This window comes from Schistocerca serialis, chromosome 1 (genome assembly GCF_023864345.2).
Source record: "Schistocerca serialis cubense isolate TAMUIC-IGC-003099 chromosome 1, iqSchSeri2.2, whole genome shotgun sequence".
NCBI lineage: Eukaryota > Metazoa > Arthropoda > Insecta > Orthoptera > Acrididae > Schistocerca > Schistocerca serialis.
The window spans coordinates 1,001,873,175-1,001,887,476 of record NC_064638.1 but is presented as its reverse complement, the minus strand read 5'-3'; positions in this window follow the sequence as shown (position 1 = coordinate 1,001,887,476).

Sequence of the window (14,302 nt, the reverse complement as noted above, 5' to 3'; positions counted from 1 at the left end):
AGTTACTATCGTGCAGGAAGCGCGGGAATTTTCCCGCCACAACTGCCTTGGTACACAAGTCATTCCCACACCTCGCTGGTAGCCCGCCAGAAAGTGTTTTCGCTAAGATTCTGCGAAGTAACGGAACCTCTAGCCCAGCCGGTACTTCAGACCCCTCCGGGCGTGTCTTTTGACAATGTCGGCGTCTGCAAAGCATTCACTCGACTTCCTCACACCCGTCTGCTTAACCCTTTCCAGATCAGCGTTGCCCGCCTGTCACCGGACCACCAGGGTGATGAGAGACGCTGCGTGGGAAGTCCGCGTGTGAAGGAATAGTGACTTTTCACTGCATGCAATTAGAGAGGAAAATCGTAAGATAGAAATATGAGAGGGGGTTCATGCCACCTCTCAAGCTCCGTTGTATCTCCATGAGCAAGACTAGTGTTCTCTGCCAGCTGCAGGAGTGATAAAAGTATGACCTCGAAGCTCAGACGATAGGCATCATTTGTCCAAAGTGCACCGCAGTATGTCGCTGGATGCTCCCTGTTCATTCAATGCCAGCTGGAATACACTAAAGAACATGTTGAATGAGCTCTCCAGGTATACATAATGATGGAGATCTTTCTTATTACTTGCTGCCGTTTACCTAGAGGGTATCAATATTCTTCTTAAGTTTGAACTTTGTTAATGGAACATACTCTCTTGCACTTGCCTTCCCTTTCCTCGGAACAGAGCTGGTTTCTCAACAGGTGAAATGAGTCTCATTGGCTCAGATTCAGCGCCACTGGATGACAACACCTCAATTAGGGAGATTAGGGAGATGGTTGTACATCTCGACAGCTCCTTCGACTCTCCCTCCCCTCGAAATGGGCCTCTAGACCTACTGCAGACACGCCACTCGTCCAAGTGGATGGGTGGTGATGGATGTTGTACATCAAGTAGAGGCGACACCGTCTACACGAGGTGACAGTACATGAGGTAACTTTTCTATGTCTGGCACATATCTCTCGGTAGCCATCCCTACACACCCACTCGCAGCAGTTTCTGAATGAATGACACCAGTCAGGGCGATTTGCAGCTGTTTCCAAACAGTAATTAATCATCACACGCATAACAATAGCATTCAAAGGGGGACTCCATTCTGATTGTTGGAAATGTTTATCTGAACACTAAACAAGTAAGTTTATATTAGCCATGCTGTCTCTAATTTAATTCCTGGATCTGTCACAACCAGAGAGTCAAGATGATCACCGTGCCAATAGTACCATAACATTAGGTGCTAATTATTGATTTCATAGTGTATAAGAAGATGTTCAATTGGAACCCCAATGTATACACTTATTTAAGGTTTGTTTACAGGTTTTCCCTGTAGCGAGTGTGGCCGCTCGGGGCATCGCGAAAGCACCAGCTGCTCGGTCGATCAAGTGAGCAGCTCTGAACTGGCCAAACCACAAACACCTGTTTATTACGAACACACTGCTGAATCACTCAGAAGGAGAGTAGGAGACGAAATGAAACTTCGCTGTTGGAGAGGGCATGTGATGTTACTGCAGCGATTACAAAATCGAGTCAAATTTAGAAAGAACGTAGCAGTGGGAACCCACTTAGTCTGGCTGCTGTTAGTGTCCTACCAATGGTGTGGGATAACAGTGGTCGCAGGTAGTCCATTGCTGGATCTCGGATGGCAACTGAAGATGTGTGCTTGGTACACAACGCGGCAGTGCTCCCTTGCGGTGGTCAGACACACTGACGAGTATGCTTCCCCCCCCCTCCCTCCCCTCCCCACGTTCCAATATACTCCAACATCGAGCTACTGCTCCATCCGAATGACTCTCAGTTCTATCAGCCGGCTAAATGGAAAGCCACAATGAGGCGCCCTTAAAACTCAATCAGATGCTGATAACGTTGTCTCACGCGTATACGCAGCACATCCGGGTCTTTCCCGTGAACATTCAACATGTGACGCCTTTCACGCCTCTCGCACACACTAAACACATCACCAACACTATAGCAGTATGGTGTCCGTTATACATGTCACAGAGAATTGCAACTCTAATCGTTCACATTCCCGCCCATGGTGTGTACGTGTATGACCTTACATTGATATCCGACCATGTCTTCTGGGTGCTTCAACGTTTTGTCAGGCTTTGTATGTTATGCACAACACATACGCCTCTCGAAAATTCTCAAAAATGTATTTTTTATCCAAATTCTGAAATTCTGGGAGAACGACGTTTTTAAACGAGTATACTATTGGAAAAATTGTATAAAGCACAACGGTCACTCTATTTGATGCTCTAGAACGAAATACTGCTTTCTCGGCACTCAACATTCACAGATACACAATAAATTTGCAAGCATCTGGAACTTAGCTGGTTTCGTTACAACTTATACGCTATGTGTTGTATTTGATGTACACCGAAGAGCCAAAGAAATTGCCGAATATCGTGTAGGGCAAACATTAGCACGCAGAAGTGCCGCAGCACGACATGACATGGACTCGACTAATGTCTGAAGTAGTGCTGGAGGGAACTGACACCATGAATCCTGCAGGACAGTTCATAAATCCGTAAGGGTACGACGGGGTGAATATCTCTTCTGAACAGCACGTTTCAAGGCATCTCAAATGTTCTCAATAATAGTCATGTCTGGGAAGTTTGGTGGCCATCGAAAGTGTTTAAATTCAGAAGAGTGTTCCTGCAGCCACTCTACAGCAATTCTGAATGTGTGGGATGTCCTTGGAACATGAATGGACATCAATGGATGCAGGTGATCAGACAGGATGCTTACGTGTGTCACTTGTCAGAGTCGTATCTAGACGTATCACGGGTCCCACATCACTCCAACTGCACATACGCCACACCATTACGAAGCCTCCACGCAGGGTCCATGGATTCATGAGGTTGTCTCCATACCCGTACACGTCCATTCCCTCGATACAATTTGAAAGGAGACACGTCCTGCCAGGCAATATGTTTCCAGTCATCAACAGTCCAACGTCGGTGATGACGACCCCAGGCGAGGCGTAAAGCTTTATTGTGCAGTCATCAAGGATACACGGGTGGGCCTTCGGCTCCGAAAGCCCATATCGATGACGTTTCGTAGAATGATTCCTACGCTGACACTTGTTGATGGCCCAGCATTGAAATCTGCAGCAATTAGCGGAAGGGTTGCATTTTTGTCACGTTGAACGATTCTCTTCAGTAGTCGTTGGTCCAGGTCTTGCAGGATCTTTTTCTGGCCGCAAGGATGTCGGAGATTTGATGTTTTACCAGATTCCTGATGTTCACGGTACACTTGTGAAATGATCGTATGGGAAAATCCCCCATGCCGACCGCAGCGCCGTATTCTGCCTGTCTGCATATCTCTGGATTTGAATACGAATGCCTATATCAGTTTCTTTGGCGCTTCAGTGTATGTCTATTTCCATGTTTATCACCATACAGCTTATAACACCGTTGTTTAGACTCCATGCCCGAGGAAAAATCATTCCGTCATGTCTCTCTTATCTTACATAAAAGCCATAGTTAGTTTTTCGAACCTTAAGGGTCCACCTTTTCTCCAGCTGCCAGTATCTGTGTCCTGTGGAAGACTGTGCTTATGATGTAATGGGTTATTATCGGCAGGAAATGAAAAGAGGGTGTGTGCAACCAAGTGCCAGCACCTTATCCTGGAGAAAGTGTAATGCTCTCGTAAACGAATGAGTCTCCATCAACAGCGTCGCATGCACCAGGCCTGTTAGACACTACGAACGAGTTTTCTAATAAAATTATTAAGCAAAAACCATGAGTTATTGCATCTCCGACCTATGACGGACCAAAACGGTGATAGAAACAGCTTGTGTACATGTCGCCATCTATAAAAACATGACTATTTTACAAAAAAAGAAAAAAAATTAGGGTGAAAACGTAACTCCACCCATAAAATTTCTAGGATTATTAAGGCATATTTTCTGTGTGTTTTGTTATAAAAGACGTGCGGTATCTGGTGGCTTGTTACAGAGTAATAATGTAATTATAATTTATTCGGTTTGTTACCCCAGTTATTTTCTTTTCTGTGAATAAGCTTTCACGGCATGTCAGGTACTACAATATTCAATCACCAAAACAGATGCAGAAGTGCTGTGATGTAATTGTCGTCGGTGCGGGAACAGATCAGTATGATGTCACTGTGATGCTCTTCTATTGCATTCAGTGAACCCATACATGAGGAGCATATCGGCCAAGTCTTCGTCACTGAATATAGCCGTAATGCTGTGTATTATTTGTAACGTTCAGCTAACACTGCCGGAGAGACAAACCCGACAGAACCGAGCAGTACTTAACACAACCTTGAGAGAGGAAAGTAAAGTGGTCAACAGAAAGTATCGTGAGTGAATGTACCAAGTTGGTTTCCAAAGAAGACACACATCGCGTACTGTCGATATCTGCATTGCTATGCAGATATTTTCAGTGCAATACTGATGCAAAAACAAATGGTGAACAATGGAGTTAGACGAAATGTAGTTATTCTGTAACCACAAGAGACCACGAGTCTCAGGAAATATCGCTTAATATCGACCTAAGTTTTGTCGACGGAGTTTCAAACCGAAAACAGCTGAAAAATGGAGCGTGTTCAACTTCAGAGAGATGAAGAACAGTTAAGGGGGAGACTAACTGTTTGCAGTGGTGTGGGGAGCTGTCAGACGCGGTTGACAATACGGCCTGAGGTCCCCTGGGGGTGTGGCGCAGCCTCCAGAAGTCAAGGGGCGCAGCTGGACGCCGGCCGTAAACAACGCCGCCACGTGCTGCCTAACCACGACCAGTGCACACACATGTCACATGATATTCGGAACCAATGTTGGCACAGTTCTCAGATAGGCGCACGAGAACGGAAACGCCGTGGATTACTGTGATACACACAATAACAAAAACGAGACGGCGGAAGGGATACTTGTATAAAACTGTCTTTGTGTTCAATCTGCGACATGTCTGAACTATAACTCTAACTTTCCAAGATCTTTTCTATCTTCCTCATCAGCAACTCACTGCCAGAACTCACGTAAGATCTTTACTCAGTAAGGTCTCGTTTTCTCTATGCATACACCTCTACATCTAAAATCTGTAATTCAGATTAAAGTGCATAGTAAAGGGTACATCCCATTGTACCACGCATTAAGGCTTCTTGCCGTTCCATTCACGTATGATTAGTAGCGTAACGACACCAGGGGTGAGATGATGATATGGTCGTCACTGCGAAAACTGGGTTGGTGTGGGTCTACACGATAGTCAGTCACAACGAGGTGGCAGAAGTCATGGGATACTGCCTAATATCGTGTCGGACCGCCTTTTGCGCGGCATAGTGCAGAATCTCGACGTAACATGGAATCCTAAGTCGCTGAAGTCCTCTGCAAAAATACTGAGCCGCGCTGCCTGTACAGCCGTCCAAAATTCCAAAAGTGTTGCCGGTGCAGGATTTTGTAAACAAATTGACTTCTCGATTATCTCCCATGAATATTCGAAGGGATTCATGACGGGCGATCTGGGTGGCCGTATCATCCACTCTAATTGTCTAGAATGTTCTGACAATGTGCATTGTAATCCATAAAAACTCCATTGTCTGGGAACATGAAGTCAATGAACGGCTACAAATGGTCTCTAAGCTGTTTTAAGGCAAAAGAAATTATTATAGAATAAGATATTTAATTATAACCAACTAAATATTTTGTATTATAATAATAGGGCATAATATATATATATATATATATATATATATATATATATGTTTAATAGATTATAACAGCATAATCATTCCCAGTCAATGATCGGTCCAGTTGGACCAAAGGACCCACCATATTCCATGTAAACACAGCACATAGCATTATGGAACCACCACCAGCTTGCACAGCGTCTTGTTAACAACTTGGGTCAATGGCTCCGTGGGGTCCGAACCACATTCGAACCTCACCATCAGCTCTTACGTACTGAAATCGGGATCCATACGACCAGTCCATCGTTTTTGTTGGTTAATTGGTTGATTTGGGGAAGTTGACCAAACAGCGAGATCATCGTTTCCATCGGATTAGAGAAGGATGGAGAAGGAAGTCAGCCGTGTCCTTTCATAGGAACTATTCCGGCATTTGCCTGAACCGATTTAGGGAAACCACGGAAAACCTAAATCAGGATGGCCGGGCGCGGGGATGAACCTTCGTCCTCCCGAATGTGAGTCCAGTGTGCTAACCACTGCCCCACGCCACTCGGTGGCCACGGTTTTCCAGTCATCTATGATCCAGCCGATATAGTCACGAGCACAGGAGAGAAGCGGCATGCGATGTCATGGTGTTAGCAAAGGCACTCGCGTTGATCGTCTGCTGCTATAGCCCATTAACGACAAATTTCGCTCTACTGTCCAACGGATACGATCGTCAAGCGTCCCACATTGTTTTCTGCTGTTATTTCACACAGTGTTTGTTGCTTGTTTGTTAGCAGTGACAACTCTAAGCAAACATCCCTGCTCTCAGCGGTTAAGTTGCCTGTAGTGTGAGGTAATACCTGAAATTTGGTACTCTCGCACACTCTTGACACGTGGACCTCGAAATATTGAATTCCCTAACAATTTCCGAAATGGAATGTCCAATGCGTCTAGCTCGAACCACCATTCCGCATTCAAAGTGTGTTAATTCCCGTCGTGCGGCCACAATCACTCTGGAAATGTTTTCACACTTATCAGCTGAGTACAAGTGGCAGCTTCGCCAATGCACTGCCCTTTTATGCCTTGTGCATAAGATATACTACCACCATCTGTATGTATACATATCGCTATCCCTTGACTTTTATCACTTCATTGTAATGTCCAAGCCTTTTCGTCTCTGCATAGCTACTGCTGTCTACATCCATTGTAAAAAATGTTCAAATGTGTGTGAAATCTTATGGGATTTAACTGCTAAGGTCATCAGTCCCTAACCTTACACACTATTTAACCTAAATTATCGTAAGGACAAACACATACACCCATGCCCGAGGGAGGACTCGAACCTCCGCCGGGACCAGCCGCACAGTCCATGACTGCAGCGCCTAAGACCGCTCGGCTAATCCCGCGCGGCACATCCATTGTAACCTGCTTCCTTCAGACAAGCCTTTGCGTCTCTCTACAACGTTTACCCTCCATACTTCCCTTCCTTACCAAACTGGCGACGCGTCAGGACGTATCCTATCAACTGATCCCTTCTTTAGTCACGTTGTGCCATAAATCTATTTCCAGCCTGAAAGATTCACGACCTTCTCAGCTGTTATCTGCTCTATCCATTTAACCTCCAGCAGTTTTCACTAGCTTCACATTTCAAAAAGTTCTATTTTCATCTTGTCTTGAGCGGTTATCGCCCACGTTCCACTTCTGTATAAGACTTCATTCTAGACAGATACATTCAGAGAAAATTTGCAAACTCAAATTTAGAATAGACATTAACATGTTTCTATTTTCTAGAAATGCTTTTCTTGGTATTGCCAATGAGCATTTTATATCTTCTCCACTTTGGCAAATCATTCCTTATTTTGCTGCCGAAATAATAAAACTCATCTATTCATTTTATTATCTTATCTACTAATCTAATTCCTTCAGCAGCATCTGACTTAATTCGACGATATTCCATTACCTTTGTTTTACTGATTTTCATCTTATGAACTAGTTTTAAAAGGCTATCCATTCAGTTCAGTTGATTTTCCAAGTCTTTTTCCTCCGCTTTTGAATTACATTAGCCTGCGGTTCTAGGCGCTACAGTTTGGAACCGCGCAACCGCTATGGTCGCAGGTTCGAGTCCTGCCTCGGGCATGGACGTGTGTGATGTCCTTAGTTAGGTTGAAGTAGTTCTAAGTTCTAGGGGACTAATGACCTCAGAAGTTAAGTCCCATAGTGCTCAGAGCCATTTGAACCATTTTTTGAATTACAGTATCACAGGCAAACGTCAATTCCTGTTGACTGTCCCACAAATTTATTGCGTCTCCAAATTTTTCTTGTTTTCCTTCCCAGCTTGCTCAGTGTACAGACTGAATGACATTGGGCTTAGATTGCAAACGTAGATCACTTTCTTTTGAGCCTCTGCTTCCCGTTTATATCCTTTCACTCATAACTGTAGTCTGCTTTCTGTTGAAGTTGTAACTGTCTTTCGCTCAAAGATTTCACTAGATATGGACTTGCTATGGCCGTAGGTTTGCTTTTTTCAACCTATATAGTAAGATTAGTCCCAGAGTTGCCTCAGTTCTTTCTCCAGAATTCAGACTGATCTTTCCCTTGACCAGCTTCTACCAGCACATATGCGCAAATGAGGGAAATAGGCACTGAAGAGAGTGCAGCCTTTTTATTCTGATACGCCACAATTACAAGGCACAAGGTGACGGAAACATGCTACGCTACTTCCCTTGCAGTTCATTTAAACTTTTTATTTTCATTTTTATCTTCTAATTTGATTCTTTGTGGATTTTCCATTTTAGGTGCCAGATCCAAAAATGCGTGATGATCATAGGCACTCTGCATTAAATTTATGTATTAAATTTAGTGTTGTCAGAAGAGATCGGTTGCGACCATACCAACACGCCAAACTAAAGACGCTGTTATAGCAACAGCAACGTCATATTTACACCCTAGAAAATTACAATGGCAACAGACGAGCAGGGTCACAAGTTAAACGTCTGCATATAATTAAATGTCATGGACACTTTTGTTCAAGAATAACTTTTTGCGGCGACAGTATGGTATTTGCTCACAATGAAAAGCATATAAACGAATGTCTAGCTGTTTGAATTCTGATAACTCATTTTTCCATGAACGCTCAATGTATAGTCTCTTGGCAAAATATTCTGTCATTAACTCATGGTCGTTGGTTTAATTTGGAATTTTTAGGGTTCCGTGCCTTAGTCGGTAAAACCGGAGCCCTTACAGCATCACTTTGTTGTCAGTCATTCCGTCCGACGATAAAGAACCCTTTTCCACAGTGACATCTATAGATGAACTATTCATATAGATAATCAAGGTTGTACGGAATCCTGAGAGCGCGAGTCCTACACACACTTGTGGGTAGGACTTTAAATCTAATCTCCTTTAAGTCCTTATCTGTGCGAGGAAAACTGTGAAATGATGGTCTCGTTAGTAACTCTCTTGATTCTTCATAGCAGAAGTTTCTCCCTAAAATCATAATTATGAGTATTTCTTAATGAATATTCGTTGTCAGCACTTCGCTACAAAATCTAAATTCATGTCAAACGCTGAAGTCCTAATGCTTGGCGGTGAAAAAAGTTAAGCTTCTAAGTCACTGCAATCAAAAGATACGGCGATTTATGTCTTACTGATAAAAACCTATAGGACATCATCCATTGACAGTCACGAAATTTGACATGAAAGAAGATTTCACATTTACAAAGAAAGGGAAAAAATTCCAAAGTTGGTAATTTGAAGTTGCCGCCTATTTGTCTGCTCGGCTGTTACGAGTCCTTCTTTTCAGGTATGGGCAGGAGCATCAAGTTGATATTTAGACGAAAATACTAATCTCTGCCATCACTTGACGTTGTAAGAAATTTAAATTTCTAAATCAATGCAGTCAAGAGATACGCCCATTTATGTTAAATATTTTGATACTCGCAAACTCACTCATCAAAATCTATAGATGAACTATTCATATACATAATCAAGGTTGTACGGAATCCTGAGAGCGCGAGTCCTACACACACTTGTGGGTAGGACTTTAAATCTAATCTCCTTTAAGTCCCTATCTGTGCGAGGAATACTGTGAAATGATGGTCTCGTTAGTAACTCTCTTGATTCTTCATAGCAGAAGTTTCTCCCTAAAATCATAATTATGATTCGTTATGATTCGTTGTCAGCACGTCGCTACAAAATCTAAAGATGCTTACTATGCTGTCGGCGAGAGTGACATAGATGGTAAGAGGGGGAGAGGGGATGCGACTAGTAATAAGGAAAGGAAAGTTCTTTCTTGCTCACAACTATTTTCATCGCACTGTTTGGCCTAGCAAGGGTTTACTGGGTTCGACGCTTGCAAGCTATCATCAGAACCAATAGCTAGTTACGAAATTAACACGGGGAACATCCACGTAATGATGGGCGTTACATGATTGTTGGCATGTTACTGTCGTAACAAGATATTGGTTCTGTGTGCAGAAGTTTCCATAAACTTCAATATAGGAATCTATATCCAGCGTGCACACACACACACACACACACACACACACACACACACACACACACACAAGTTGGATGCAATCGAAGAAGACGTGTAGAGGGAAGACAGTGGCCGATGGGTCATTAGAGTATCGCTTTAAGCGACCAGCGGCCGGCGGCCCCTTTTCGGGACGGCGTGTGGGCGGCACGGCAGGCGCGCGCGGTGATGGATTGGCAAGTAGTCCGGGGACCGCGAAAACCTCAACACGGCCCGCCACTCCGATCGCGGCGCTGCTGTCAGGCCGGTCCCTGCTACAAAAGAGCGCCGCCAGGGGACGCCTTGGCCAACGCGCCGCCCTGCATACCGCTACCGCTGCGCCGCTCTCCTCGCCGGGTCACCCGCCCGGCCTCGCCTCACCTCGCAGCCCGCCCGCCTCGGCGTCGCTCACGACGGACGTCACAAGAGACGCCCTCCCTGCCTGTGGAATCTATATCCAAAACCCACCGACAGTTCATGTTCCAACATTATAGGTGATTTGGGCGTATATAGGTTACGAAATTTGTTACACAGAACTGCCAACTCCGGCAACAACAACGTCTCTGACATATCTGCGCGCTGAGTCGAGTTGAGCTTAGGTCACAAATACGTCAGTCCATGCTGGTTCAACTCTGTTCCAATTCATCAATTGTAGTGGTTGGGTTCAAAATGGTTCAAATGGCTCTGAGCACTATGGGACTTAACATCTGTGGTCATCAGTCCCCTAGAACTTAGAACTACTTAAACCTAACTAACCTAAGGACATCACACACATCCATGCCCGAGGCAGGATTCGAACCTGCCACCGTAGCGGTCACGCGGTTCCAAACTGTAGCGCCTAGAAACGCACGGCCACACTGGCCGGCTGTAGTGGTTGGGCAGTGGTGGCGTGCCAGTCTCTCGGCCATCCCTGGCCAGATTTATCTTGGGCAACATGGCGTCTCACTTATCTTGATGGAAGATAACCTTGCGAAGACATCGAAGACAGGATCCGGCCACCAGCGTTAACAGAACGGAAATGTAGCGCTTGATGTCCAAATGGTAGGCTATGCAAATCAGAGGTGATGTCGCTGTGCATTCAGTTCCACCCCACACCGTCACGCAAGGTATTGGGCCGTGTGACTATGGCGAATGCAATCTGGCAACATTCAGGTTCTCCTCGGAGCCACGACACACGGATACGTCGATTGTGAGGCTGAAAGCAGAGCTGGGACTCTTTTGGAAAAAAAATGGCTCTGAGCACTATGGGACTTAACTTCTGAGGTCATCAGTCCCCTAGAACTTAGAACTACTTAAATCTAACTAACCGAAGGACATCACACACATCCATGCCCGAGGCAGGATTCGAACCTGTGACCGTAGCGGTCGCGCGGTTCCAGACTGTAGCGCCTAGAACCGTTCAGCCACTCCGGCCGGCCTCTTTTGGGAAGATGACGTTGTGCTACTCCTTTGTCGCGCGTTGGATGCACCATTGGAAGCGTGATTGTCTCTCCGATCAAGTCTTGGGAAGCTAGAACAATGGTCATCGTTGCGACACTCCGTGGTGATCTAGATGTCATCGGACTGTCCATGTGGACACTTCTGTCACTGCGGACAAGACCATTTACTGACGAGAGGTACGTGACGGTGGTGTTCAATTCTGCACGGCCGAGTGGCTAGTATGTTTTTTCTCTCGGGTGCTAGTCGCGTGGAACCTCTGTGTACTGTATGAGGTTCAGTGTACTGACCAGAACTGGGGCATATTTACACGGATTTATTTTTGGAATTTTTAATTTTTTTTGGCTAGTTTTATCGTGTTTAAATTGTTTAGCCTTACAAAATGGTCATTAAAGTATAAATTAGTATATATACCTCTAATTCAACATTACATTTAAGAGTGGAAAATAGTTTTGTACAAGCTCGAGTTCGTAAACGTGCTCTGGGTATGGAGCAGATTTACCCAACTTTGGGGGCAAGTTAACCCATACCGTAGAAGACAACGAGTAAACGAAGTACACTACTACAATTTTCAGAATATGTTTACTGACAATAAATAAAATGGCAGCCTTACTTACAGCATTTAACATGGTAAAATACTAAAAATTTAGTGTCAGTCAACAAATTTCCTGGCGAACGTCCACCTCATAGCACAATATCGCCTATGTGCAAGCTTGAATATTAATTAAAGTTTTATTCATCATAACTGTCGCAATTTATGTGCACAACATGTGCTTCCTGTGGTACAATTGTTGTGATCCCACCTTTTACGTCTACGGCACTAGATCCATTCTTGATTTCTTTTTGATTGATTGTATCGTTTCACGCAGTTAATATAAGACAATTTTCATCGTCATCAGGCCGCTGTGTATTATATGAGAAAGTAAGAAGAACTGGATGGGACAATCGTTGAGATGGGAGTTCCTGTTAACAGGCGCTTTGGAAGAACTAGTTTGAGAGGAAGGAGAAGACACAAGATGACGGACGACAGGAAGGAAGAGGAAGTTACGCGCGGACCCGAGGAGACAGGAGAGCGACGTGTGAAAACTTGCCTTTGGGCAGAACACTAATGATAACATTAGAAGTATCCCTATTCATATTTTTGCTTGTTCTAGCTGTTAGCCACTTCCGGCTTTTATCAGTCATCGCTCTACTAGACTTCTTTCTGACTGAGATTCCTTAGCTTCAAACAGCTGTTTTAGCTATTTCTATCTTTTATTCTCTTGTGCTTTCATTTATTTACGTTGAGTTAACAACTACTGTTGTCTCAAAGTTTCTTTCAAAGGGGTTTCAGTTAGGATGGCAATGCGAAATAGTACGTAAACGTGCCCCAAAAACTGCGTGACCGTGCCCCATAGCCATGTTTGGATTACTTTTGAAACTACATCAGTAACTTTCAGATTATATAATGTACCTTGTATAGAGAATAATATCCTACAAACGAACATACATTTGTCTATTCTCAATTTTCAAATGTAAGAGATATGCTCCTTAGGAGCTTTGATATTTCAGTAACGAAATTTACTCGCCATGGCAAAAACACAAGAATTTCCTTCGCGCTAAGACGTTCACTCAGTTGGTACTGCGAAGTTTGTGAAAGAGCTGTTAGTAGACGGTAGTGTTAATGTTCCATTGTCGGTAGCGCTCTAGCAATAATGATTATCGAGAAAAATGCTCTCCCTAAACGTGCCCTGTGCGTAAATGCGCACAGGTCTCCCCTATAGAATCTCGAAGGCAGTGCTGCTACCTACTTTGTGGGTTGTGCTAAAGTCCCATCATTTGCATTTTCAAGCAATTTGAGGTTTGTTGCATGTCGTCTTCACAGTGTTATAGTTTTGACGGCAACGGCTTCAAAGCTAAACCTATCTCCCAAACCGATTCTGGCGGCAGAGAGAGGGACTAATCGGGCGAGTTGTGGTGAATTATGTACTGCAGGAATAGGTACGGCGAGTTATGATCGGTTTCCTCGAGAGAAACCCAATATACCTCTATATAATTGTGTACAGCTATCAGCAGAAATTATTAGTGGTAATTACGTTAAGGTAGCAACCCATGTGTTGTTGTTGTTGTGGTCTTCAGTCCTGAGACTGGTTTGATGCAGCTCTCCATGCTACTCTATCCTGTGCAAGCTTTTTCATCTCCCAGTACCTACTGCAACCTACATCCTTCTGAATCTGCTTAGTGTATTCATCTCTTGGTCTCCCTCTACGATTTTTACCCTCCACGCTGCCCTCCAATACTAAATTGGTGATCCCTTGATGCCTCAGAACATGTCCTACCAACCGATCCCTTCTTCTGGTCAAGTTGTGCCACAAACTTCTCTTCTCCCCAATCCTATTCAATACTTCCTCATTAGTGATGTGATCTACCCATCTAATCTTCAGCATTCTTCTGTAGCACCACATTTCGAAAGCTTCTATTCTCTTCTTGTCCAAACTATTTATCGTCCATGTTTCACTTCCATACATGGCTACACTCCATACGAATACTTTCAGAAACGACTTCCTGACACTTAAATCAATACTGGATGTTAACAAATTTCTCTTCTTCAGAAACGCTTTCCTTGCCATTGCCAGCCTACATTTTATATCCTCTCTACTTCGACCATCATCAGTTATTTTGCTCCCCATATAGCAAAACTCCTTTACTACTTTAAGTGCTTCA